This window comes from Odocoileus virginianus, chromosome 18, assembly GCF_023699985.2.
Source record: "Odocoileus virginianus isolate 20LAN1187 ecotype Illinois chromosome 18, Ovbor_1.2, whole genome shotgun sequence".
Lineage (NCBI taxonomy): Eukaryota > Metazoa > Chordata > Mammalia > Artiodactyla > Cervidae > Odocoileus > Odocoileus virginianus.
In genome coordinates, this window is record NC_069691.1 from 40,760,898 (window position 1) to 40,788,374 (window position 27,477).

At 37.4% G+C, this 27,477-nt stretch overlaps 1 protein-coding gene across 6 annotated transcripts in view; it reads right to left on the reverse strand.

Annotated features, from left to right (window-relative positions):
• Positions 1-27,477, reverse strand: part of LINGO2 (leucine rich repeat and Ig domain containing 2) — a 1,346,710-nt gene that overhangs the window by 1,237,212 nt on the left and 82,021 nt on the right. The window contains exon 2 of one of the 6 annotated variants that reach the window (XM_070480603.1): positions 23,384-23,480. The exons of the other annotated variants lie outside the window; for them this stretch is intronic. The gene's annotated coding sequence lies outside the window, so the exon portion shown is untranslated. The remainder of the gene's footprint in view (positions 1-23,383; positions 23,481-27,477) is intronic. 6 annotated transcript variants of the gene reach the window in all.

Here is a 27,477-nt window from a genome sequence, read left to right on the forward strand (position 1 = left end):
CAACTGAGTTTTAACTATGTATCATTTGTTGTAGCATACTAAAAATGGAAACTCCATGTGCTAAATTCATTTGTGTTTAAAGTTGACCCTATCTAACCACTTAGGTTTTTTTTTTTTTTTTTTTGCCTAGGGAGTACTAGACAAAATTAGTAATATCTTGGTAAAAGTTAGAGGATATATTTTGCTATGATTAGGGACTTAATACAATATCTGATTTGATCATTATTAGAAAAGTTATTTTAATTTATGTATTTCCTAATGATATATAACATAAACAAAAAATGTGTATCTATAGTTTTGTTTCTATAACTAACAAAACATGTTTTCAAGAAAGATATTTGGCAAATTCATAACCTCTAAAAAAACCAAGAAACATTCTAGGGCTGACTGGAAAAACAGAATATTGACAAAATGCCTAGATTTATCATCAGTACTATTAAATCATATCATCAATAGTGTCAAAAAGCAAGCACTTTTGTTGGACAAATCTGTAAGCCAATGCATATATCTGTCATTTTTAAATATAAATTCTCCATAAAGACGGCATAAAATCTATATCACCTTTGTCTCAATGATATTCTTTTTTAAGTGTAAATAATAATTGCAAAGAGTGCTTTATTTATTTTTACTAACTTAAAAGGCTAAGAAAAGACCTGTTTTTATTCTAAAATGCTGATCACATTAAATACTCTGGGTGGTGTCCAATTTTACTACAATCATGCTCCAGAAGATGTACAATCACTTTTTTTCTTCTTAACCATGAGTAAATCACAGTATTTGAACTTGACGGTAATATTTAAGAGTAAAAAAGCAGAAATGTCAATGGCAGTCTTGACAAAAGACTAAATACTGCAGAAAACCAAAAATCATCTTTTTCAGAACAAAGTACAATATTTCACTCATAGCACATCTTTAAATAGCTGTCACCTCTGCTTAAACTGGTTTACTTTCATCATTAAAAAGCTCCACCCATTTAAAGTAGGAAGGATAATCAATTTTCCTGAATATTTTACATAAAGCCATGCCAAAAGACAAAGGACTGGACTAAGCAATCTTCTAATGTTCTTTTCATCTTTTGGACATAGTATGACAGATTAGAAAGGACATGCAGTTTGGAGACATTTTACAAGCTACATAAAGCTTACTTTTGCTCATCTAGAAAATCAGAGTTGTGACTTTTTCAAAGCAGTACCCTAAAAACTGGGCTTCCCTTGTAGCTCAGCAGTAAAGAACCACATGCCAGTTCAGGAGATGTAGGCTTGATCCCCGGTTCAGGAAGATCCCCTGGAGAAGGAAACAGCAGCCCACTCCAGAATTCTTGCCTGGGAAATCCCATGGACAGAGAAGCCAGGTGGGCTACAGTCCATGGTGTCACAGAGAGTCAGACATGACTTAGCGACTCAACAACAACAACAAATCCTAAGAATTATGTCACACACATAGTATGGCATCTGGCACATAGCAGGTACTTCTCTTAGGTCAGTTTTCCTAGAAACAGTCTACAATCGTAATTTGAATGTAAATGAGTGTTGAGGGTATCCTCTCAGGTAAAACCTTTTGAAAGTGAAGGAAAGAGGACACGGCATAAAAATAATCTAGTCAAAGATGAGGGTTTGGTTCAGTTATTTGCTAGTAAGTGGTTCTAGGAGACAAAACAGAAAGAAAAAAAAGAAAAGAAAAGAAACTGTTATCTTTAAAATGTATCTCTTTCTGTGGCATAAATACTCATACCATAGTCAGTTTTAAGTTACACACATGATGTCACTGAACAGAATTTAAAGGAAATCTTAATCAGTTTCAGTACAAGATGGCTTTTGCACACCACTGTGTTAGACTGATCCCTCAGAGATCTCTGGAATGTTAAAAAAAAAACATTGCAGTTATCCCACTTAGAGGCAAGAGGGGCTGCCCTATAGCATACCAGAATCAGTCAGTCCTAAAGTGTGGGATATCCTGGGGAAAGCGACACAACCTCCAGAGGGTCTCATCACCAAGTGCAATTCTCAGAAAGAAATCAGTTATGAACTGTGATCAGCCCAGAGACTACAGTAGCTGGGAAATAAGTGCTTCTACCTGGTAAATGTGATTCCGGTGGGGAGGCAATATCAGCCAGTATGATGCTAAATTAGTATAATACCCAAGTGACCCTTGCAATCCAGATGCACTTTATTAAGTTTGTTCTGACTTACTTCACTCTGTCTGACATATCTAGGTCCATCCACCTCACGACCAATGACCCAATTTCATTTCTTTTCGTGGCTGAGTAATGGGGGCCTGCTGAGCTGGGTGCACTTTGGTGACCCAGAGGGGTGGGGTGGGCCGGGAGAGGGAGGGAGACCCGAGAGGGAGGGACGTATGTATGCATATGGCTGAGAGCTGTGGTGTGCAACAGAAAGTAACACCACATTGTAAGGCAGCTATATCCTAATAAATTAAAAAAATGTTTGTTCTCTCACCTTAGATAAACCAAATGATATTTGAACTTGCTTCAAAATAAAAGGCACTACCAATATTTAGTAAGTGGATGCTGTGCTTGAATGAACTCTTTTTCCCTCTTCTCTGTTTTATTTTTAAAAATCAGGACCTCAGGCTCCTGAATAGAACAAGCAGCAGCAGCTTCTGTTTTACCCCAGAACCCTAAAATGAAAACAGCTGACCAAGATCTCTGTGGAGATGATCAGAAGGCAAATATTAGTAAAACTGCCTCTTAAATAGCAGTATAGATACAGAGGGAAGATGTAGGAATTTCTTGATTTCTGATGGTATTTGGGTTTAAGGAAGGTTAATTTACCCTGAGGGCTGTTCTGCCCCCATTCATCACTGACTATACCCTATAACTCTCGGATCCTTTCATTTGATGGTGCAAGATCCCAAGTAAATGATGGCAACAAACTATGAGATTTGGAATGAATAGTTTTGTATTTAGCTATCCATGCATCTATCAATCAATCAATGTCTAAAATCTTTAAAAGGCCAAGGATGGTTATGACAGGAGGGAAATTTATATCGTTTCATAGGCTACAGGAACTAAAGTTTAAACTAATAAAAAGGTATATTATTTTAAATATTGCACTACCTTATCCTCAACTGAGAGTCTTCAAATGTTCACTGAAGCTCTTAGAAAAACTCTTCAATGAACAGCATCAGAATTCTGCTGAAGATCTGACTGTTTCAGTAGGAAGTATGAAATTAAAGTATTATAAAGCAATGTTTTGGCAATGTCCCTTATTCACATACCAAATTATTTGAATCTCACTGTTTTGATTAGTTGAGATTTTACCTGTTTTATTTGCATGCTACTATTTGGTTTCCAAAAATATTTTGCTGAGAAATATTTGAAAAAAATCTGCAGTGAGTGGGAACTAAAGGAAAGATAGTATATACTGATAACAGCAATAACGTAATGCAAAAAAATAGGCCTCTTAGTATAAGAAATATTATAGAGTTTCTAACTGAAGGATATTGCAAACAGTCATCAGTTTTGAGTTAAGCAATAACTCAGGAATTTCTCTTCAATCACAAGATAACCTTACCTTAAATTCTAGTTTGCTTGCACAAAATTCTTTATACTTTGCTTTCAGTCGTAAGAATTACATGTTCATAAGTATATTTTTGGATGGAGAAGGAAATGGCAACCTGCTCCGGTACTCTTGCCTTGGAAATCACATGGGTAAAGGTGCTTGGTGGGCTGCAGTCCACCAGGTCACAGAAGAGCTGGACACAACTTAGCAACTAAACAACAACAAAGTACATTTTTAAGAACTATTACTTGAAAATAGGTAACTTGGCTGTTAGACATGCATGAGGTAGAACACCGGGAAAAGGGAGGATGAACACAAATTGTGCAAGTGAGACTGACTGATCCAAGTTGAAGTTTTCTGCTTTGCTCTGTTTAGCGCTGCTATGAATATATCATAGATGCAGAAAGCTGTTATACCCTTAAGTATTTTGCAGGAAAGTTGAAAAAGATCAATACCCAAGGTTTCCCCACAGAGCCATCTAAGGTCTAGTCTTTGTTGTCACAATCATTCTGGAACCTTGAAAACAGCCATCATCAACTTTCAAACACAAACCAAAAACACAAAATAAAAGTGGCAGTAGATACTGTTTCTCAGAAAACAACATACAGTAACACACACCAAGCTCTTCACAGTCATATTAATTTGAGCAACAAAAAAAAAGAACATGTCATTGAAACTGTGGAGATACACAAACTAAAAAACTTATCAAAGAAAGATTAGTTTTATGCTACCAATTGATACACATTTAAATTATGTGATCACTGTTCACTTTTTTACTTTGTATTATTTTTAATTTCTAGTAAATGGTTAAAAAAACTAATACAGGATAGAATTAACTACTATGTCTGATTCAACTCAATTTTCTTTCCATAAAATTTTTTAATTTCCAACTTTTTATTTTATATTAGAGTATAACCAATTAACAATGTCTGATGGTTTGAGGTGAACAGTGAAGGGATTCAGTCATACATATGCATGTATCCAAGCTATTAAGTTCCTAAAACAACCAGTGCTCCAAGTAAAAGGATTTCAGGTAATAGTCCTTTTATGTACTGCACTATTTAATAAGACTCTGTACCCTGACACTGAAAATACATTGTAAGATATTAGTCCTAACTTCATCTCTAGAAATAGTGCAAAACAGCTTGACCATAAGAGTCAAAGAAACTGAACATGAACCAGACTTTGACACATACTATGTCACAGCCCTAGACGAGTTAACTTCTCTAATCTTCAGTTTCCTCCTTCACAGAATGAAGACTACAGTAAGAACTACGAGATCTATGGTTCCTAAAGCTGTTAAAGCCGCAACTGGAACAAGGTAAATGCTCAGGAACTGCTGTCGATTCAGAGGCTCAGATGCTGGAGATACACAGTCCAGAGTCCAATAAGTCAAAAATGTGGTTTGTGCTACAGAAGGACACACAAAGACTTATGGTCAAATGTTCTAGGAATATTGATAAAATAATACAAGAGGTCTTATAAAAACAATTTCCAACAATTTCCAAAACCAACGCCCCAAAGTGCTTATTTTTTCAGCCATGGTGAAAGTCGCTTAGTCGTGTCCAACTCTTTGTGACCCCATGGACTACACAGTCCATGGAATTCTCCAGGCCAGAACACTGGAGTGGGTAGCCTTTCCCTTCTCCAGGGGATCTTCCCAACCCAGGGATTGAACCCAAGTCTCTTATGTTGCAGGTGGATTATTTACCAGCTGAGCCATAAGGGAAGTGCTTATTTTTTCAGCCATAAAAACAAACTAAAAAAAAAAAATATGTATTAGGCAAAAACTTTCAAAATCTTATTACCTGTCTAATCATCCAAACAGGAAAACTGACTCCAATGCAAATTTCTCAAGTGGGAGTAATTTTGAAAATGTTAAAATAGGAGATTGTTTTTTTCATGAAAATGCACCCCCAATTTAAATAAATTAGAAGACAAAAATAGAAAATTCAAACCTCAATTAATAAGAGTTTAAGAAAACAAGATTAGAGTAAAAGGAAGTAGTAACCATAAAGAAATAGTATAATGAAATTTCTCAGAAATGAAGAGGATGCCTTTTCAGATGGGATGGACCACATGACCATGAAAGAGATGAAGATGACCTACAGGAAGGCACACTGTCACCACATGTCAGAAAAGCATCAGAGTTGCCATTTCACTCCATCCTCCCTTCTAGCTAAATATTAAGAAGTCAAATGACACTGGATCCCCAAGTTTACTTTTTCCTTTCTGGAGACATCTGGAATCTTCTCTTAAATTCTAATTTTCTGAAATCTTAGAGTCATAATATTGATTTATAAATCAACTATGTTTCAATTAAAAACAACGAATGCATGCCAAAAATAAACAAAAATGATACTGGCTTAATAAAAAACAATTTGATTATTGGGAAGATAGCAGTAGCAAAGTTTATACACACTGGATATATGGAGTAAATACCTGAGGTAAAGTCTAAAGTGAGATCTGAAGACATTCTGAGCATCAAGGCTTACCATTCTGTATACAACTGCAAACCAGTGTCCTGTGTCTGCTTTATCTGTAGGGGTGAATACAGACATTTACTTTAGCTACCAAAGGAAAAAAGAGAGGACTTAAGGCTAGAGACTGATAGTACAAAGGACCAATATTTCCATATTCCTATTTTTTTTAATGGTAAAATATTTCCCTTAGGAGGCAAAACTAATAAAATACCAACTTTATGAAAGAATAACTTAGAAAAGAAATCTTTGTTAGTTGCAATAAATTTATTTTACTGCCAAGAGTGAATGTCAACATTTTCAGAATCCATGAATTAAAATGGGCTGGAATGGGTGAATTTTACTCAGATCACCATTATATCTACTAATGTGGGCAGGAATCCCTTAGAAGAATTGGAGCAGCCATCATAGGCAATGAAAGAGTACAAAATGCAGTACTTGGATGCAATCTCAAAAACAACAGAATGATCTCTGTTCATTTCCAAGGCAAACCATTCAATATCACAGAAATACAAGTCTATGTCCAGACCAATAATGCTGAAGAAGCTGAAGTTGAATGGTTCTATGAAGACCTACAAGAACTTCTAGAACTAACACACACAAAAAAGATGTCCTTTTCATTATAGGGAACTGGAATGCAAAAGTAGGAAGTCAAGAAATACCTGGAATAACAGGCAAATTTGGCCCTGGGGTACACAGTGAAGCAGGACAAAGGCTAATACAGATTTGCCAAAGAATGCACTGGTCATAGCAAACACCCTCTTCCAACAACACAAGAGAAGATTATACACATGGATATCACCAGAGGGTCAATACTGAAATAAGATTGATTATATGCTTTGCACCCAAAGATGGAGAAGCTCTACACAGTCAGAAAAAACAAGACCAGGTGTTCACAGTGGCTCACATAAAGAACTCCTTATTGCCAAGTTCAGACTGAAATTAAAGAAAGTAGAGAAAACCACTAGACCATTCAGGTATGACCTAAATCAAATCCCTTACAATACAGTGGAAGTGACAAATATATTCAAGGGATTAGATATGATAGACAGAGTGCCTGAAGAACTATCAAGGGAGGTTTATGACATTGTACAGGAGGCAGAGATCAAGACCATCTCCAAGAAGAAGAAATGCAGAAAGGCAGAATGGTTGTCTGAGGAGACCTTACAAATAGCTGTGAAAAGAAGACAATCCAAAAGCAAAGGAGAAAAGGAAAGATATACCCATTTGAATGCAGAGTTCCAGAGAACAGCAAGGAGAGATAAGAAAGCCTTCCTCAGTGATCAGTGCAAAGAAACAGAGGAAGAAAACAGAATGAGAAAGATTAGAGATCTCTTCAAGAAAATGAGAGATACCAAGGGAACATTTCATGCAATGATGGGCTCAATAAAGAACACAAATGGTATGGACCTAACAGAAGCAGAAGATATTAAGAAGAGGTGGCAAGATACAGGATAACTATACAAAAAAGATCTTCATGACCCAGATAATCAAGATAGTGTGATCACTCACCTAGAGCCAGAGATCCTGGAATGCAAAGTCGAGTGGGCCTTAGAAAGCATCACTACAAACAAAACTAGTGGAGGTGATGGAATTCCAGTTGAGCTATTTCAAATACTAAAAGATGATGCTGTGAAAGTGCTGCACTCAATATGCCAGCAAATTTGGAAAACTCAGCAGTAGCCAGAGGACAGGAAAAGGTCAGTTTTCATTCCAATCCCAAAGAAAGGAAATGCCAAAGAATGCTCAAACTACCGCACAATTGCACTCATCTCACACACTAGCAAGGAAAGTAATGCTCAAAATTCTCCAAGCCAGGCTTCAACAGTAGGTAAATCATGAACTTCCAAAACTTCAAACTGGATTTAGAAAAGGCAGTGGAACCAGAGACCATTTGCCCATATCCGTTAGATCATCAAAAAAGCAAGAGAGCTCCAGAAAAACATCTACTTCTGTTTTATTGACTATGCCAAAGCCTTTGACTACGTGGGTCACAACAGACTGTGAAAAATTCTTAAAGAGATGAGAATATGAGACCACCTGACCTTCCTCTTGATCTGTATGTAGGTCAGGAAGCAACAGTTAGAACTAGACATGGAACAACAGACTGGTTCCAAAAAGGGAAAGGAGTACATCAAGGCTGTATATTGTCACCCTGCTTATTTAACTTATATGCAGAGTACATCATGAGAAACGCTGAGCTGGGTGATACACAAGCTAGAATCAAGATTGCCGGGAGAAATATCAATAATCTCAGATATGCAGATGACACTACCGTCATGACAGAAAGCAAAAAAGAACTAAAGAGCCTCTTGATGGAGTGAAAGAGGAGAGTGAAAAAGTTAGCTTAAAGTTCAACATTCAGAAAACTAAGATCATGGCATCCAGTCCCATCACTTCATGGTAAATCGATGAGGAAAACACTGGAAACAGTGACAGATTTTATTTTGGGGGGCTCCAAAATCACTGCAGATGGTGACTGCAGCCATGAAATTAAAAGACGCTTGCTCCTTGAAAAAAAGTTACAACCAACCTAGACTGCATATTAAAAAGCAGACATTAGTTTGCCAACAAACATCCATCCAGTCAAAACTATGCTTTTTCCAGTAGTCATGTACGGATTTGGGACTTGGGTTATAAAGAAAGCTAGTTCCCAAGAATTGCTGCTTTTTAACTGTGGTGTTGGAGAAGACTCTTGAGAGTCCCTTGGACTGCAATCAGTCCATCCTAAGGAAATCAGCCCTGCATATTCCTTGGAAGGACTGATGCTGAAGCTGAAACTCCAATACTTTGGCCACCTGATGCAAAGAACTGACTCATTGGAAAAGACCCTGATGCTGGGAAAGATTGAAGGTGGGAGGAGAAGGCAAGAACAGAGGATGAGATGGTTGCATTTCAGCACCAACTCAATGGACATGAGTTTGAGTAAACTCTGGGAGTTGGGGATGGACAGGGAGGCCTGGTGTGCTATAGTCCATGGGGTCGCAAAGAGTCAGACACAACTGAGCAACTGAACTGATGATGATGGTTGGAAAAGTTAAACACATATATTTTAAAATGTAAACAATTCAAGGAAAAAAGTATCATTAGTTCAACACATTCTGAAGCACTTTATAAAATTAATATTGCTAATGACTTAGGGGATACAGTATTCTTCATTATGGAAAATAAAATGAAAATCACTGTGCTTGCTTGTGCAATCATTAGTCAAGAAAAACATCATGACTTGCATTGAGGTTTGGGCTCTGATAAAACTACATAATTCGACCCAGTGGCCTTTCATTAACAAATATATTGCCTCCTAAGACAGAAAGTGAAATGTGTAAGATGGTATCATATTCCAATAAAATGTGTAACATTTCATCAAATATGCTTTTCCAAGCATTCACTAAGATGTAATCAGGTGAAAAAAATAAGATGATAATCTTTTTATTTAGTGTGCTTGAAGATCAAACAGCCTCAGATCATCTGAAAATGTATATATTTTTTATTCACCTGGAGAAAATTTCAAAGGTGACTTTGCTTGGAACAAAGAGGATTGCAATGACAGGGAACACAAAGGAGATAGAAACTGCTATCGTTCTCCTCTGTCTCATTCCACAACCAAATACGGAAAATGGCCTAGGGTTAGCACACATGTCCCGATGGTGGTCAGTCAATTAAAAAAACACACATTGTAAATCTGTGCCATGTTCTGGGAAAGAGTTATGATCAGGTCAGGGGCTTTGTTACTGTTCAAGTCTTAGCTCAGCATGTCTCAAAGTTTAAGATGCATGCAAATCACCTTGTCAGCTTGTTAAAATGTAGACTTTCTTACAGCAGGATTGGGGTAGTGCCTAAGAATCTGTATTTATAATATATTCCCAGGTAAGGCCCATGCTGTCTCTCCGTGTATGCTCAGCCACTCTGTCGTGTCCAAATTTTTTTGTGACCCCATGGACTGCAGCCCATCAGGCTCCTCTGTCCATGGAATTCTCCAGGAAAGAATGCTGGAGTGTGTTGCCATTTCCTCCTCTAGGGAATCTTCCTGGCCCAGGGATCGAGCTTGAACCTTCTTCACTGAAGGCAGGTTCTTTACGATTGAGCCACCCGGGAAGTCCTCCTCTCCATAAATCACACTATGATCAGCAAGGGTTTACAATGCACAAAACAGTCATTCAGTTTCACGTAGTTAAGGTTCATGTGACAAGAGAGGGCTAAGAGAGTTAAATTTATCGTTTCTCAGTACAGTATATAGTTTTAAGCTAATAATTATAGTCAATGAAATAGGCAATTCAAAACATTCTAGAGACCCCATGAACTAATGGTGAACATTTTCCCAAGGTCATTCCAGCAAGAAAGCATAACCTGCTATTTTCTTACAATGTGAATTTCATGCACTTGAATAAGAACTACATGAACATCCAACGGTAGACATGGCAACATTTCTACATAAAAGTACACTCCAAACATTAACATTAGTTCAGGATTAGTCAGCCTGATTTAGAGAAAAATCCAAACTAGGGATTCCACAGTGGCTCAACAGTAAAGAATCTGCCTGCAATGCAGGAGATGGTGGGTTCGATCCCTGGGTCGGGAAGATCACCTGCTGAAGGAAATGGCAACCCACTCCAGTATTCATGCCTGGGAAATCCCATGGACAGAGGAGCCTGGCAGGCTACAGTCCAGGGGTTGCAAAAGAGCCAGACATGACTCAGCAACTAAACAACAATTTTACAACATGGATACCATTCCAATTGTAAATTCCAGCTCAAAATAGGCTGCTGTGTTATGGGCTCTCCTAAGACTTTAACTTTTAAATAAACTTTCCCTATGCTCAATACTATGTGTCTAGCAAGAAAAATTTTCCTAGATAGTGAAGAGGTAAAAAATAATAAATAAATTAATTGTTGTTCAGACACTATGTCTTGTCCAAGTCTTTGCAAGCCCACAGATTATAGCTTGACAGGCTTTCCTGTCCTCCACTATCTCCCAGAGTTTGCTCAAGTTCATGTCCATTGAGTCGGTGATGCTATGTAACCATCTCATCCTCTGCCACCCTCAAATTCATTAGAAAGGGTCTTAACAATAGGTTTTAAAAATGCACATCTCTTCTGTAAATCAAGTATTCTTCAATAAAAAATAAATTAAAAAAAAAAACAGCCTCAGGGTCTGCCAACCTGAGTTCTAGCCATTGCTAACATTTTACTTCTCAATATTCATTTCTTATCCAGGACCAGCCTACAGCAAGACTTGTAACTTTGACCAATCCCAAAATAGTCCAAACTCCAAGTCATTTGAAACACATTTATACATACCATAGAACAACTCATTCAAAACAATGATATATTTCACTATTTATTTTGTGGTCAAACACAAAAGACGGTTTGCCTTGCAGTTGACACAATAAAAATGTTTAAATGTTCTTGAAAAAAAATGCACATCTCTGAGTTAAAATACCTGAAGAATGTACAAAAATTTACATTTTAATACCTTATTATGGTACATGTTATTTTTACTTTTATTAAGATTATATAAAGCATTCATAGCAGTTCTCTCTAAAACAATAATAGAAAACCTCTAATTAATATAATAAAACTTCTCTATAATATTTTAATTCATAACAGTCATTAATCATGTTTGGGCTCCCAAATCACTGCAGATGGTGACTGCAGCCATGAAATTAAAAGATGCCGTTCCTTGGAAGAAAAGCTATGACCAACCTAGACAGCATATTAAAAAGCAGAGACATTACTTTGCCAACAAAGGTCTGTCTAGTCAAGGCTACGGTTTTTCCAGTGGTCATGTATGGATGTGAGAGTTGGACTGTGAAGAAAGCTGAGCCCAGAAGTATTGATGCTTTTGAACTGTGGTGTTGGAGAAGACTCTTGAGAGTCCCTTGGACTGCAAGGAGATCCAACCAGTTCATCCTAAAGGAGATCAGTCCTGGGTGTTCATTGGAAGGACTGATGTTGAAGCTGAAACTTCAATACTTTGGCCAGCAAAGAGCTGACTCATTGGAAAAGACCCTGATGCTGGGAAAGATAGAGACAGGAGAAAGGGACAACAGAGGATGAGATGGTTGATGGCATCACCGACTCAATGGACATGGGTTTGGGTGGACTCCAGGAGTTGTGATGGACAGGGAGGCCTGGCATGCTGCGGTTCATGGGGTCACAAAGAGTTGGACACAACTGAGTGACTGAACTGAACTGAATCATATTGTATAGAATCGTAATGGGTTCTATTATCTTGAATTTTGTCTCAAATAGGAAACATGATTTAGATACATGCTATATAGTTGTCCCTTCTGAAACAAAAATATCCATGTTTTAAATAAAGTATTTTAAAGATGCAGTTTCTATTTAACAAAAAACTTAATAGCTAATTAAAACCATGGTCTAATAACCAACTAAAGATTATTAAAGTTTACAATAAGTTATTCTCTGATAAATTTTGACAAATCAATGAGCTAACATGTTAGTACAAATATTTTAAATTTTTATTTAAATACGTTGTTATTGTTGAACCTTATTTGTTTTGATAATCATGGGTAAAACAATGTTTAGCTCTATGGGGAACAACCAATAAATACAATACTTACTGACATTTTAACATTCTGTGGAACTGCTTACACTTACTAGAAAAAACTTACGAAAGTATTTTAAAGTGTAGATGACTATAAATGAACACAGGTTAATGTAAAATTAATTATTTTTTAGCACATTTAATCCTTACATCCTCATGAACACATGGTTTGTTTTAGAACTATTAAACAGACTGTCAAAGTTTATTTTGAGATTCTCAACCTTACTGTGGTAATGGTATGATTTGTATTCATACTTATTTATAACTAACCAAGTAAAAATAGAAAAATCAATTTCACCAGATTCTGGACAAAATAAGAACTAATGATTTATCTGACTCATTTATTCCTGATCCAAATAATAAAACCAAACCTATTTAAATGAAACTATTTTATGTGCACCATTATTTTTGTGGTCATTTTACATCTGTTGGAAATAAGCTCTCTTACTCTTGAGTTTTTTTGATCTATCAGTAAATTATCCCCCAAATAAGGTACTCAGGATTACTGAAGAGTAAATGGTTTAAAAAGATGAGGAAGAAAAAGTAGTTTCATATGTGCTTTTACAAAGGACATAAAATCAAGAGTGGCACAAAATAGTTAAGAGCAGACCCTCAAATGTAAATTATAGCTCTGCCATTAAACAAGTATGTAACCTTGAAAATGTCAGTGAACATTACTCAATTTAAGTATTATCAACAACAAAATAAGGATAAGAGTATCTACAACAGTGGTTCACATGACATTCTGTAAATAAGGCCTACATTATAGTAATGCATGACACATAGGGATGATGTGTAACCTATTGTTACACAAAATAAGTTTTTAGGCTACTTGTAAATGCTACTCAATAGAGAAATCTATAAAATCTTTTTCTTCATTTAAAAATGCATAAATGAAAACAGACTGGTCCTAACCACTGTATTAAATAAGTTCAAACAATCCCATATACGACTTCTTTTGCAAGTGTGTCTATTTTCTCAAACTCCCCTATTATACTTTTGAATGATTTATGCAAGACAATGGTCATCTCATTGCAACTTGAGCAACATAAAGGTGAAAAACACAGGATTTGGCTTGAATTCCATACATAAGTTAGCAGAACTGACCTCCATAAAGAGATTGCCCATGGAGAAGCAAAATGGTCCAAGGTGTCTCAAAAGGCCAGTCACTGCAGGCAGAATGGGTGCTGCCCAGTAGGGGCATGAAGAAGCAGACTGGCATGAACAAAGCCAGCAGACACGGAACCAGGCCAACAGCTGAGTGTCCACCGCATTGGTAGCCTATTACAGTCGGTTTTGTGTCTGGTCCTAACTAAGGAAAAGGGACTAATCAGAATCTGTGTCTAATTAAAAACAAATATGTAAAGTGAGGATGGGATGTGTCTATGAAAACAGAGAGTAGAACCCAAGTGGCAGCAAATACAGTTAAGGAGAAATATAAATCCCCTGCATGTGTGATGAGTCCAGGTTCCCGGTTACTTAACTCTAAACCACAACCATAGAGTGGATCTAGGCAATCTGAAGATATTTTTATTTTACTTAAAAAAATGGGCACTGAAAATTCTGATTCCTTCACCACTAAAAGTGAAAGTCACTCAGGCGTGTCTGACTTTTTGTGATCCCGTGGACTATACAGTCCATGGAATTCTCCAGGCCACAATACTGGAGTGGGTAGCCTTTCCCTTCTCCGGGGGAGCTTCCCAACCCAGGAATCAAACTGGGGTCTCCTGCATTGCAAGCAGATTCTTTATGAACTGATCACCTTCACCATTGCCACTCCCCAAATTCATGCCTCCATCATTTCACATCTGGATTACTGCAATAGTCTCTTTACTAGTCCATGTGCTCCTATTCTTGCCTCTTTCAAACACCTTTCTTTTAAGATACAAATCAGATCATGTAATGCTCCACCTGAAGTCTTTAAATGCCCTGTCAGTTGATTCACAACAAAGAGTACCTTTTAATCATCTACAAGACACGCACTGTATGACTCGTGGCTACCTCTCCATCACACTACAGGCACCATGATCTGCTTACAGTTCCTTCAATATATCCAATTCTTTCATACTCTAGGACAACTGTATTTGCTGTCATATTTCCTTTGAATACTTAACCTTTGGGGATCTTCACATAGCTGGTTCTTAGGCATTCTTCAATCCTCAGCTTATTTGTATCCTTTACAGAAAGGCCATCCCTGTCCTGACAATATAAAATAGCATCTTTCCTTGTTTTTCCAAGAACTTGTTTTTCCAGTTTTTCACAGTTTATTTGTAGGATTATCAGTAACAGGAATTACCTTGATTATTTATTCACTGATATGTCTTCCCCATTAAAGTGAAATCTTGAGGGCATGTTTCCAAAGTCTAACAAATAGTAGCTAAACACATATCATATAAGTATATATACATACATCATAATAGATGTATCATGCATACATCTGTTGAAGAAACAAAAAAAATGACAAAGAATCTTAAGGGAGAGAAACAGATTGCCTACAAGTGGGAAATGAGCTATTTATATGTACTTCCAGCTGCTTCAGACTATATTGTGTTCCCCTAAAATTCATATGTTGAAGCCCAAACTCCCAAAATGACTATATTTGCAATAAGTAAATAATTAAGGTTAAATGAGCCCATAAGGGTAAGGCCTTGATCTGCTGGTATTAACATTCTTACAAGAAGAGACACCAAGAGAGTGATAGTGTTCCCCTCTCTCTCCCCACCCCCAGCCTCTACCACTAAACTGAAGAAAGACTACCTGAGAACTTAGTGACAAGACATCTCTGTGGGCCAGGAAGACATCTCTCATCAGACACCAAATCAGCCAGAACGTTGACCTTGGACTTACAGCCTCCAGAGCTATAGGAAAATAAATTTGTTTTTTTCTAACCCACTCAGTCTATTGCAGCTTATTATGATATCCAAGGCTTCCCAGGTGGTGCTAGTGGCAAAGAAAATGCCTGCCAATACAGGAGATATTAAGAGACACAGGTTCGATCCCTGGGTCAGGAAGATCCCCTGTAGGAGGGCACGGCAACGCACTCCAGTATTCTTGCCTGGAGAATCCTCCTGACAGAGGAGCCAGGTGGGCTACAGTCCACGGGGTCACAAGGAGTAGGACACGATTGAAGTGACTTAGCACGCACGCATGATATCACAAGCATACTAAGAGGGTCTGTGGCAAAAAGGAGACAGCTAAAATGAGACAGGAATAGATGACAGGATTACAAAAGAATTCATCTTTTTGTGGAGGATTATTGTTATAAGTACACCTGCATCATGTTTATGATATGGCTATCATTATTGTTACTTTTTTAAAATTATTTATTTACTTTACAACATTGTACTGGTTTTGCCATACATTGACTTGAATCCACCATGGGTGTACATGTGTTCCCCATCCTGAACCCGCCTCCCACTCCTTCCCCATCCCATCCCTCTGGGTCATCCCAGTGCACCAGCCCCAAGCATCCTGTATCATGCATCAAACCTGGACTGGCGATTCATTTCACATATGATAATTTACACGTTTTAATGCCATTCTTCTTTATCATCTCACCCTCACTCTCTCCCACAGAGTCCAAAAGACTGTTCAATACATCTGTGTCTCTCTTGCTGTCTCACATACAGGGTTATCACTACCATCTTTCTAAATTCCATATATATGTCGTTAGTATACTGTATTGGTGTTTTTTATTCTGGCTTACTTCACTCTGTATAATAGGCTCCAGTTTCATCCACCTCATTAGAACTGATTCAAAGGTATTCTTTTTAATGGCTGAGTAATATTCCATTGTGTATACATACCACAGCTTTCTTATCCATTTGTCTGCTGATGGGCATATAGGTTTCTTCCATGTCCTGGCTATTATAAATAGTGCTGTGATGAACATTGGGGTACATGTGTCTCTTTCATTTCTGGTTTCCTCAGTGTGTATGCCCAGCAGCGGTATTGCTGGGTCATATGGCAGTTCTATTTCCAGTTTTTTAAGGAATCGCCACACTGTTCTCCACAGTGGCTGTACTAGTTTTCATTCCCACCAACAGTGTAAGAAGGTTCCCTTTTCTCCACACCCTCTCCAGCATTTATGTATTGTAGACTTTTGGATAGCAGCCATTCTGACTGGCGTGTAATGGTACCTCATTGTGGTTTTGATATGCATTTCTCTGATAATGAATGATGTTGAGCAACATTTCATGTGTTTGTTAGCCATCTGTATGTCTTCTTTGGAGAAATGTCTGTTTAGTTCTTTGGCCCACTTTTTGATTGGGTCTTTTATTTTTCTGGAATTGAGCTGCAGGAGTTGCTTGTATATTTTTGAGATTAATTCCTTGTCCATTGTTTATTTTGCTATTATTTTCTCCCATTCTGAAGGTTGCCTTTTCACTTTGCTTATAGTTTCCTTTGTTGTGCAGAAGCTCTTAAGTTTAATTAGGTCCCATTTGTTTATTCTTGCTTTTATTTCCAATATTCTGGGAGGTGGGTCATAGACGATCCTGCTGTGGTTTATGTCAGAGAATGTTTTGCCTATGTTCTCCTCTAGGAGTTTTATAGTTTCTGGTCTTACATTTAGATCTTTAATCCATTTTGAGTTTATTTTTGTGTATGGTGTTAGAAAGTGTTCTAGTTTCATTCTTTTACAAGTGGTTGACCAGTTTCCCCAGCACCACTTTTTAAAGAGATTGTCTTTTCTACATTGTATATTCTTTCCTCCTTTGTCAAAGATAAGGTGTCCATAGGTGCATAGATTTATCTCTGGGCTTTCTATCTTGTTCCATTGATCTATATTTCTGTCTTTGTGCCAGTACCACACTGTCTTGATGACTGTGGCTTTGTAGTAGAGACTGAAGTCGGGCAGGTTGATTCCTCCAGTTCCATTCTTCTTTCTCAAGATTGCTTTGGCTATTCGAGGTTTTTTGTATTTCCATACAAATTGTGAAATTATTTGTTCTAGTTCTCTGAAAAATACCATTGGTAGCTTGGTAGGGATTGCATTGAATCTATAGATTGCTTTGGGTAGTATACACATTTTCACTATATTGATTCTTTCAATGCAAGAGCACAGTATATTTCTCCATCTATTTGTGTGCTCTTTGACTTATTTCATCAGTGTTATATAGTTTTTTATATATAGGTCTTTTGTTTCTTTAGGTAGATTTATTCCTAAGTATTTTATTCTTTTTGTTGCAATGGTGAATGGAATGATTTCCTTAATTTCTCTTTCTGTTTTCTCATTGTTAGTGTATAGGAATGCAAGGGATTTGTGTGTGTTAATTTTATATCCTGCAACTTTACTATAGTCATTGATTAGCTCTAGTAATTTTCTGGTGTTTTCTATGTAGAGGATCATGTCACCTGCAAACAGTGAGAGTTATACTTCTTCTTTTCCAATATGGATTCCTTTTGTTTCTTTTTCTGCCCAGATTGCTGTAGCCAAAACTGTCAAATCTATATTGAATAGCAGTGGTTAGAGTGCGAACCCTTGTCTTGTTCCTGACTTTAGGGGAAATGCTTTCAATTTTTCACCTTTGAGGATAACGTTTGCTGAGGGTTTGTCATATATAGCTTTTATTATGTTGAGGTATGGTCCTTCTATTCCTGCTTTCTGGAGGGTTTTTATCATAAATGGATTTTGAATTTTGTCAAAGGCTTTCTCTGCATCTATTGAGATAATCATATGGTTTTTATTTTTCAATTTGTTAATGTGTATTACATTGACTGATTTGTGGATATTGAAGAATCCTTGCATCCCTGGGATAAAGCCCACTTGGTCATGATGTATGATCTTTTTAATATGTTGTTGGATTCTGTTTGCTAGAATTTTGTTAAGGATTTTTGCATCTATGTTCATCAGTGATATTGGCCTATAGTTTTCATTTTTTGTGGCATCTTTGTCAGGTTTTGGATAGAAAATCTCAACAGACCCATCACAAGCATGGTAATTGAAACTGTAATCAGAAATCTTCCAACAAAGAAAAGCCCAGGACCAGATAGCTTCACAGCTGAATTCTAGCAAAAATTTAAATAACTAACACCTATCCTACTCAAACTCTTCCAGAAAATTGCAGAGGAAGGTAAACTTCCAAACTCATTCTATGAGGCCGCCATCACCTTAATATCATTATTGTTACTATATAGGCAGTTTGTAATAAGTTAGGGCCAAGAGAAAAAGCAGAGATAATATTAAGGATTAAAGGATATCTGCAAATGAAGTGGGGAAAAAGGCTTCTAAGACTTACCAGGATACTTGCTTCCAGGGAAACAAAAAGTCATATAAAAGAGGGAATTGACAGCTTGCAGGACAGGAAATTGTCTTGTCTGTATTTTTTCACAGAGAATTACAAGTGACATATTTTGAAGTTACCCATGGAGTTAAACACTCACCTCTGGATTCCAGAGATCTTAGATTCAACTGTAAGTTCTAGAAAGTCCAAAGTGAAAGTGAAAGTCACTCAGTCATGTCCAACTCTTTGTGACCCCATGGACTATACAGTCCATGGAATTCTTCAGGCCACAATACTGGAGTGGGTAGCCTTTCCCTTCTCCAGGGGATCTTCCCAACACAGGGATTGAACCCAGGTCTACCTCATTGCAGAAGGATTCTTTACCAGCTGAGCCACAAGGGAAGCCCAAGAATACTGGAGTGGGTAGCCTATCCCTTCTCCAGCGAATCTCCCGGACCCAGGAATTGAACCAGGGTCTCCTGCACTGCAGGAGGATTCCTTACCAACTGAGCTATGAGGGAGCCCAAAGCCTAAGGGTAAATCCAGGTGTCACAAATGAAAGCCAGTAAAGAAGGAAAAACAAAAACAAAATCCATCTCCCTGTCTCTGTCCACCCTGAGTGAGGTGAAAGATAGTCCTATCTGGCATTCTGCTAGCATAGGCAATCCACCACCTTCATCTGTCAGTTAGAAGTCAGTGTTGTGAAACACACATTATTCCTTCATTAAAATAACCGTGTGGTGAGAACACTTTCAAAGATGCCCAGGAAGTCAATCTGATTCCCTAATATCAGGCTCACTCAGGCAAAAAGTGGGAATGATGCATCAAAAGGTTATCAAGTTCATTATCTAGTGAACTTGGGGAAAAAAAGAAAGCACAAAGAATATTAGTCCACCCAGGTGAGTGGCTCCTTTAAACCATCAGAGCCCTGCATGATACAGCTGGCGGGAGAAAAACAACAAGCCTCTGACACCTGGCTCCATCACAACTTTAGCGCTGAACTCCTTCCTCCGCCTGTTTACACATCCATTCTCAGTTACAGCTGAACTGGTCCTGCCATCTAACTCAGCCTCTGTTTAAATCTTAGCTTATGCACAGCACAGCTTCTTGCTAAAATTCATTTCATCCAATATCCAAGATTCTGATTCTCCCGTTGCCTCTGCTGCGTTCATCCATTTCTGACCTACAAACCTCTCTTCCTAGAGACAGGCTTTCCCTACCAATGTCATAATTAGAGACATTCCCAAAGTTTTCACTGAAACCACATACTACAGCTATATATAAATGCTTCTTCTAGCCAAAAGCTTCTGGGAATCCAATATTTTACTGTTATTTCCTACTTAAGATCTTCTCCAGAATGGTAAGAAACAGCAACAGCCCAAAGCCCTCCATGGAGATACTGGAATGAAAACAAACAAATACTGATTGATTTTCTCATGGTAAATTATCTAGGGACATTCAGGACTTCATTATTTCACAGAGAGATAGTCAACAGCCTCCTACCTGAGCTTCCATACTTCCAACTTTTTATAACTTTCACTCTATCAATCTTGACACACTCAGATTACCTTCCCAAAAGATTAATACTCATTAAACATCATACACTGACAAAGCCATAATCCTAGCCAATTTTTGTATAAAAGCATTCTTCTGTGCAGAAAAAGAGTAAACATAATTTTTTAAAATTAGGAGGATGCTGAGATACTACATTCTTACACTATTTTATTTTTTTCTGATTTGTCCATAAAGTTATCAATGAATTCATCTTCCAAAACATAACATGGGGCTTCCTAGGTGGCTCAACAGTAAAGAATCTGTTTGCAATTCAGGAGACTCAGGTTTGATCCCTGAGTTGGGAAGATTCCCTGAAGAAGGAAATGGCAACACATGCCAGTATTCTTGCCTAGAAAATTCTGTGGACAGAGGAACTGGCAGGCTACAGTCCATGGGGCTGCAAAAGAGTCATACAAGATAGAGACTAAACAACAAACATAATATACATTAAATATTATCACTAATAATAACCTAGGTCTTATATATTTTCCTCAATGTATTAAAGCACCTTGAAAGCAATTACTACTTTATAGTCTTTAACAGAAATATGCACATTCAGGGCAAGAGGACTTCAGTGACTTGCTCAGTGTCACATGGGGACTTGGTGTCATGGTTAGAGCTAGAGAATCTGTTCTTAACTCCCAGTCCAATATTTTTTAAAAGTGAAAAATTTCAAAGAAATAATATCCCCTTTACTAGCTCATGTAACTGACACATTTATTTCTTGGCAACAATAGTGAAACATTTGTCAAAATAGCTCTACATTAACTTCTAGTTGCTAAAGAACACTCCAGAAAACTTTTTAATCCATCACTGTCAATCTTATTGCACTGCAGCCTGAGCAGGCTGTTTCGCCCAAACAAAAGACAAAATTTCCCAGGGGTCATGTTTTATGAACACTGTACAAAATCTTACTTGGTTAATTATTAATTCTAAATGGAAACGTGGGTAGAAGACAAGCATAGCTTGGGAGGATAGGGTGAGATGTATGGAAAGAATAACATAGCTTGGATTTTATCATGATATGAATCTTCAACATCTCAATGGGATTTTTCCTTTTAGCATGCAAATTTGTTCAAATGCCCTTAGTATCACAAACTTATAAAAAAGAAAAAAAAAGGTCTAGGACTGTCAAACTCTAATTACTATCCTCTCTCTCTTAATCCCTTAAGAAATATTATTTTCAAATTTTAGTTCACAAATATTATCTCTACTTCTTGATCTCCTATGCATTCCTCCTGTTTCCACCATTCCTCAGAAATTACTCTCTCCAAGATAACCATTATTTTTTTTAATTAAATTGGTATTTAGACTTTCTATTACTTGACTTCTCAGGAGCACTTCACAAAGCTGCTCATGTCTTTCATCTTACAGTATCTCTTCATCACTGATTCACACAGCATTTCTCTATGCTGGCTTTTCTTTCTTCCTTTTGGGTGCTTCTTCTCAGTCATTTGCATGAGCACTTCATCCTCCACTTCTTAGACATCACTTTTCTCCTGGTGTCAGTTCACAGTCCACAGCCTGATGGCCCTCTCACCCTTCACATTCTCACACATTCACAAGTTACATCGTCCACAACTAGAACTTCAAGGGTTGCTCAACTCCAGTTCCTAATACACATCTCTGCTCCACCTTCACACCCAGAAATCCAACTGTTTAGTTGATATCCACATCATCTTAGCTGCCCTAAAACATCTCAAGCTCACAATGCAACATATAGGATTTATTTTATGAATAAATAAATGAGATAAGTGAATGATACATTATATATATAAATATATGTCCTGACAACTTTAACAATTTCATCTCACTAAAATAATTTCTATTACTTGACTTCTCAGGAGCACTTCACATGACTGCTTATGTCTTTTATCTTAAAGTATCTCTTCATCACTGACTCAACCAAATAGGCTGACCAGTTCTTGCCCAGACCAAGAAAATTCATACCAACCCCAGAAAATCAGCACTGTGAAAAAGCATTCCTTAGTTTCAACTGTCTGAATCCCATCCAGAGCATCGTTTTGTAACTTTAACCATCTGATATTTTTAGAAGGGAACTGAAGAAACTACAATTACAGATATCCCCAGAAGATACTACCACATAACCCTGACTTTTGCATGTTAATTCACTTCAGCCATGTCCATCTCTTTGTAACCCTATGGACCCGTGTTGCCTGCCAGGTTTATCTGTCCACGAGATTCTCCAGGCAAGAATACTGGAGTGGGTTGCCATGCCCTTCTTCAACCATGACTTTTGGCTAATGACTTTTCTCCTCCGTAACTGCAGTTTCCTCAGTCATCTGAGGCAAGACATAAATGAGCCCTAATACCTTCAGTCTTCATAATTTATGAAAGTAGGTTGACTATGTGACGGTTCACAAGGCACTTTAACACTAACATCTTGCTGGGTGACAATGTATCAGTTATCACACATATCAACATTTAAGTTAAATAGATTAGATTAAAGGTTAAAAATTCTGTGAGTGTATAGGGGAAGGGATAGATTTGTAAGAAAAATCACACAGCTACTGATTCAGGGAGCTTCACTTGCAAAGTCCAAAGGGAGAGTATACCTGTTAGGGTAACTTCATGACAAGACCTGGTGATTCTTTACTCTACACAATAAGTTGCTCTAAGTGACTTTGTCTCTTTTTCATTCATTCTACAATAGAGTAAAACATTTATGGGCATGGGCTCAAAAGCTATTCAAACCTGGGCACTGTAAGTTGCCTGAGGATCTTTGATAGCACTGAACTAGGTAAAGGTCTGAAATTCTGCATTTTCATCAATTTCCCACATGATACTGGGATGAGATGCTCCTGTTCTATAGATGATGTTTTTAGTAGTTAGGCTGTAGACTAAACTGTAGGGTTCAAATCCTAATTTCTCAATTTATTATTTCTATGATATGTCAGGTATTGAATCTATTGGTACCTCAAGTTTTTAATCTATAAAATGGAGAAGATAAAGATAATATAGACCTTATAGGACTACTGCAAAATAAGATAATCATGAAAAGTTCTTCAAACAATACCTGGTGAATTACCTTGGAAGATGTAATGTTTTTAGCACTGGATGAGGTTTCTCATTTTTCTCTCAATCTAGCTGCAAGCTTGATTTCCATAGTTTGCCTATCAAACATAAGAGCAGAATATTTGATAATGCCTCCCAGACAGTCTTAGTCTACTGTAGTCTCTATCAAAGAATACCACATGCAAATAAAACTCTTCCAAAAATGGAAACCATAACAACACTTGAAACACTTATCAATAGGCTTAATTTATGATTAACACAGGGAATGTGTGCTAAGTCTACCTGAATGACACAGGTACTCCTTTGCTCAGAAATCTTCAAATTTTCCCCCATGTTTACTGGAAAAATCTAGGCCATCTAGCCAGATACTCAGGGCCCAAACTATCTTTTTGACCATGTCTCCCTTTACTGCCCTTTACTCAATAAACTAGATTGTGTGCAATCTAGTTAAAACTATTTGCACATTTACACACTTCTCATATTTTCCTATACAGCTACTGACTAAACAGTCTATTTTCTCCAACTGTAAAAATGTTCTAGTTAAATATTTTTACTTCTCTTCTACATTTCACAGACATTTATTTCTCAAATTCCATGAATGAAATAGTCATTCAGATGCTCTATTCAATCATGAAACCCATGTGAGCCCATAGCACCTTAATGTTACCCATTGGTCATTTACATAGAGTTTTATACTTTAAAAGCTGACTGACATACATTAGACACCCTTATGAGGTAGGAATCATCTCCATTTTGCCTTAGGGTATACAAGCGATTTAACTAGGTTCATGCAAATTTTGTGATAGCACAACTGATGTCTCATACAATTCTCTTTTAGATTGATTATGTAATCCAAAACAACTAGACAAGTTCTATACTTAGAAGTTTCAACAGGGCCAACATGACCTCCATCTCCTGTTACTCACACTCTTGTATGATCTCCTCCCCACAATGGACTTGGTTTGGTAACTTGCTTTGAACAGAATATGGTAAAAATGGTGGCATATCATTTCTGGGATTCAGCTGCTAAATATTACTATGGTTTGCTTTGTCTGCACATTTCCTTGCTCTCTCTTTTGCTCACATTGATAAAGTCATTTACTACTGCGTGAGCTCCCTAATGGGGAAGGTCACGAGAAAAACAACTGAAGGAAGCCTGCAGCCAACATCCTGAGAAGAACTTAGATCCTGAGGCTAACAGCCCACAGAGAACTGAATTCATCCTACAACCACATGGGTGTATTTAAAAACAGATCTTACTCCAGATGCACCTTGAGAACACTGTAGCCCCAGCCAAAACCTTGATGACAGTTTTGTGAGAAAATGAGAGCTAATGGACCGAACTAAGCCATGCTTATATTTCTAACCTACAGAATCTATGGAATAATAAACACTTTTATAAGCCACCAGGTCTGGAGGTGATTTACTGTGCAGCAAAAAATAACTACTAAAATTTCCAAATATTATAACTTTCATGTTTACATTCAGTGCTATATGAGATTTTTTTTCCCTACCACTGTTGCATTTGGACATGAGATCTACTCAGCAAGATAGCAGAACAGGAAACCCTACCTTTGGATTCATTATTGGAAACATATAACCTACCAAGACTGAGTTATGAGTAAAGAGAAAATTAAACAGACACATAACCAGTAAAGAGATTGAATTGGTAATCAAAACTTTCCAACAAAGAAAAGCTCAGGATAAGATGGCTTCACTGGTGAATTTTACCACACATTTAAAGGAGAAGAATTGGAAAAGGAAATGGCAACCCACTGCAGTATTCTTGCCTGGAGAAGTCTATGGACAGAGGAGCCTGGCAGGCTATAGTCCATGGAGTGGCAAAAAGTCAAACATGACTGAGCGACTAGGCCTTCAATTCAGTTCAGTTCAGTTGCTCAGTCATGTCTGACTCTTTGCGACCCCATGAATCACTTCACGCCAAGTCTCCCTGTCCATCACCAGCTCCCAGAGTTTACCCAAACTCATGTCCATTGAGTCGGTCATGCCATCCAACCATCTCATACTCTGTCGTCCCCTTCTCCTCCTGCCCTCAATCATTCCCAGCATCAGGGTCTTTTCAAATGAATCAGCTCTTCACATCAGGTGGCCAAAGTATTGGAGTTCACCTTAAAGAATAATAAGTGTTAATCCTTTACAAACTATTTCAAAAATTAAAAAGAAGAAATGTTCCCAAACTCACTTTATGAGGTCAGTGTTACTCTGACATTAAAGCTGGACAAACACTAGAACAGAATAAAACTACAGGCCAATATCCCTCATATGTATACACACAAAAATCTTCAACAAAATACTAGAAAATGGAATTCAACAGCCCATCATGAACAAGTGAGATCACATCATGAAAAAGTGGAATTGATTAGAGGTATGCAAGGATTGTTTAACAAAGAAGTGATATACCACTTTAACAGTATAAAGGATTAAAGGACTAAAAATCGCATGATCATGTCAATAAATGCAGGAAAAGCCACTGAACAAAATTCAATATCCCTTCATGATAAAAAAAACACTCAACAAACTAAGACCAGAAAGCCATTACCTCAGTGTAATAATAGGCCATGTATGTAAAGCCCATAGATAACATTACACTCAATAGTAAAAAAAACTGAAACCTTTACTTCTGAGATCAAAAATAAGGCTAAGGTACCCATTTCCACCAATTCTATCCAACAGAGTACCAGAAATCTTAGCCAGAGCACTTAGGCACAAAAAAGAAATACATACAAATAAAAACACAAATAATGGAAAGACACTTGATATGCATGGTTTGAACCCAAAAAAGCAACAAATTCAATGAAACCCTTATCAAAATCTTGATGGCAAATTTTGCAGAAATAGGAAAAACAATTCTAACATTCATATGGAACCAAAAAGGGCTCTGAATATCAAAAATGATGTGGAAAAAGAAGAACAAAGGTGAGGGCCTCATATTTTCTGAATTCAAAACATATTACAAAGCTACAGTGATGAAACTGGTGTGATATGGCATAAAGACAAACACAGACCAAGTGAAAAGAATAGAGAGAAATACACTCACATATATGGTGAAATGGACTAGTTGGGTTCAACCAGTCCATCCTAAAGAAAATCAGTCCTGAATATTCATTGGAAGGACTGATGGTGAAGCAGAAACTCCAATACTTTGGCCACTTGATGCAAAGAATGACTCATTTGGAAAGACCTTGATGCTGGTAAAGATTGAAGGCAGGAGGAGAAGGGGACAACAGAGGATGAGATGGTTGGAAGGCATCACCCACTCGATGGACATGAGTTTGAGTAAGCTCTGGGAATTGGTGATGGGCAGGGAGGCCTGGCATGTTGCAGTCCATAGGGTCGCAAAGAGTCAGACATGACCAAGCGACAGAAATGAACTGATACAGTGAAATGATCTTGGACAATAGGCTAAGACTATTTAATGAAAAAAGGACAGTCTCTTTCACAATTGCTTTGGGAAAATTGGATATCCACATGCTGAAGAATGAAATAGGAATCTCATCTTAAACCAAAAACAAAAATCAACTCAAAGACTTAAACATAAAGCTTGAAATTATAAAACTCCATGAAGAAAATATGGGGAAAATGGTTTATAACACTAGTCCTGATAATAATTTCCCACACCAAAAAACAGGCAACAGAAGTAAAAATGTATGTGTGTGCTCAGTCATGTCCAACTCTTTGTGACCCCGTGAACTGTAGCTCACCAGGCGTCTCTGTCCATGGAATCTTCCAGGCAAGAATACTGGAATGGATTGCCATTTCCTACTCCAGAAGACCTTTCCAACTCAGGGATCAAACCCACATCTCTTGCACCTGCTGCACTGGCAAGTGGATTCTTTCCCACTGTGCCACCTGGGAAGACCCAAAGCAAAAACAGGCAAGTGCAATTATATCAAACTGAAAAGTTTCTGAGTAGTAAAAAGAAGATCAAGAAAGTAAAAAAAGCAACCTACAGAATGGGAGAATATATTTGCAAACCATAACTGTAAGGGGTTAATATTCAAAATATATAGTAATTCAAACAGCCCAATAACAAAAATAAACTTATTAAAAGTAGATGAAATTACTTAAATAGAC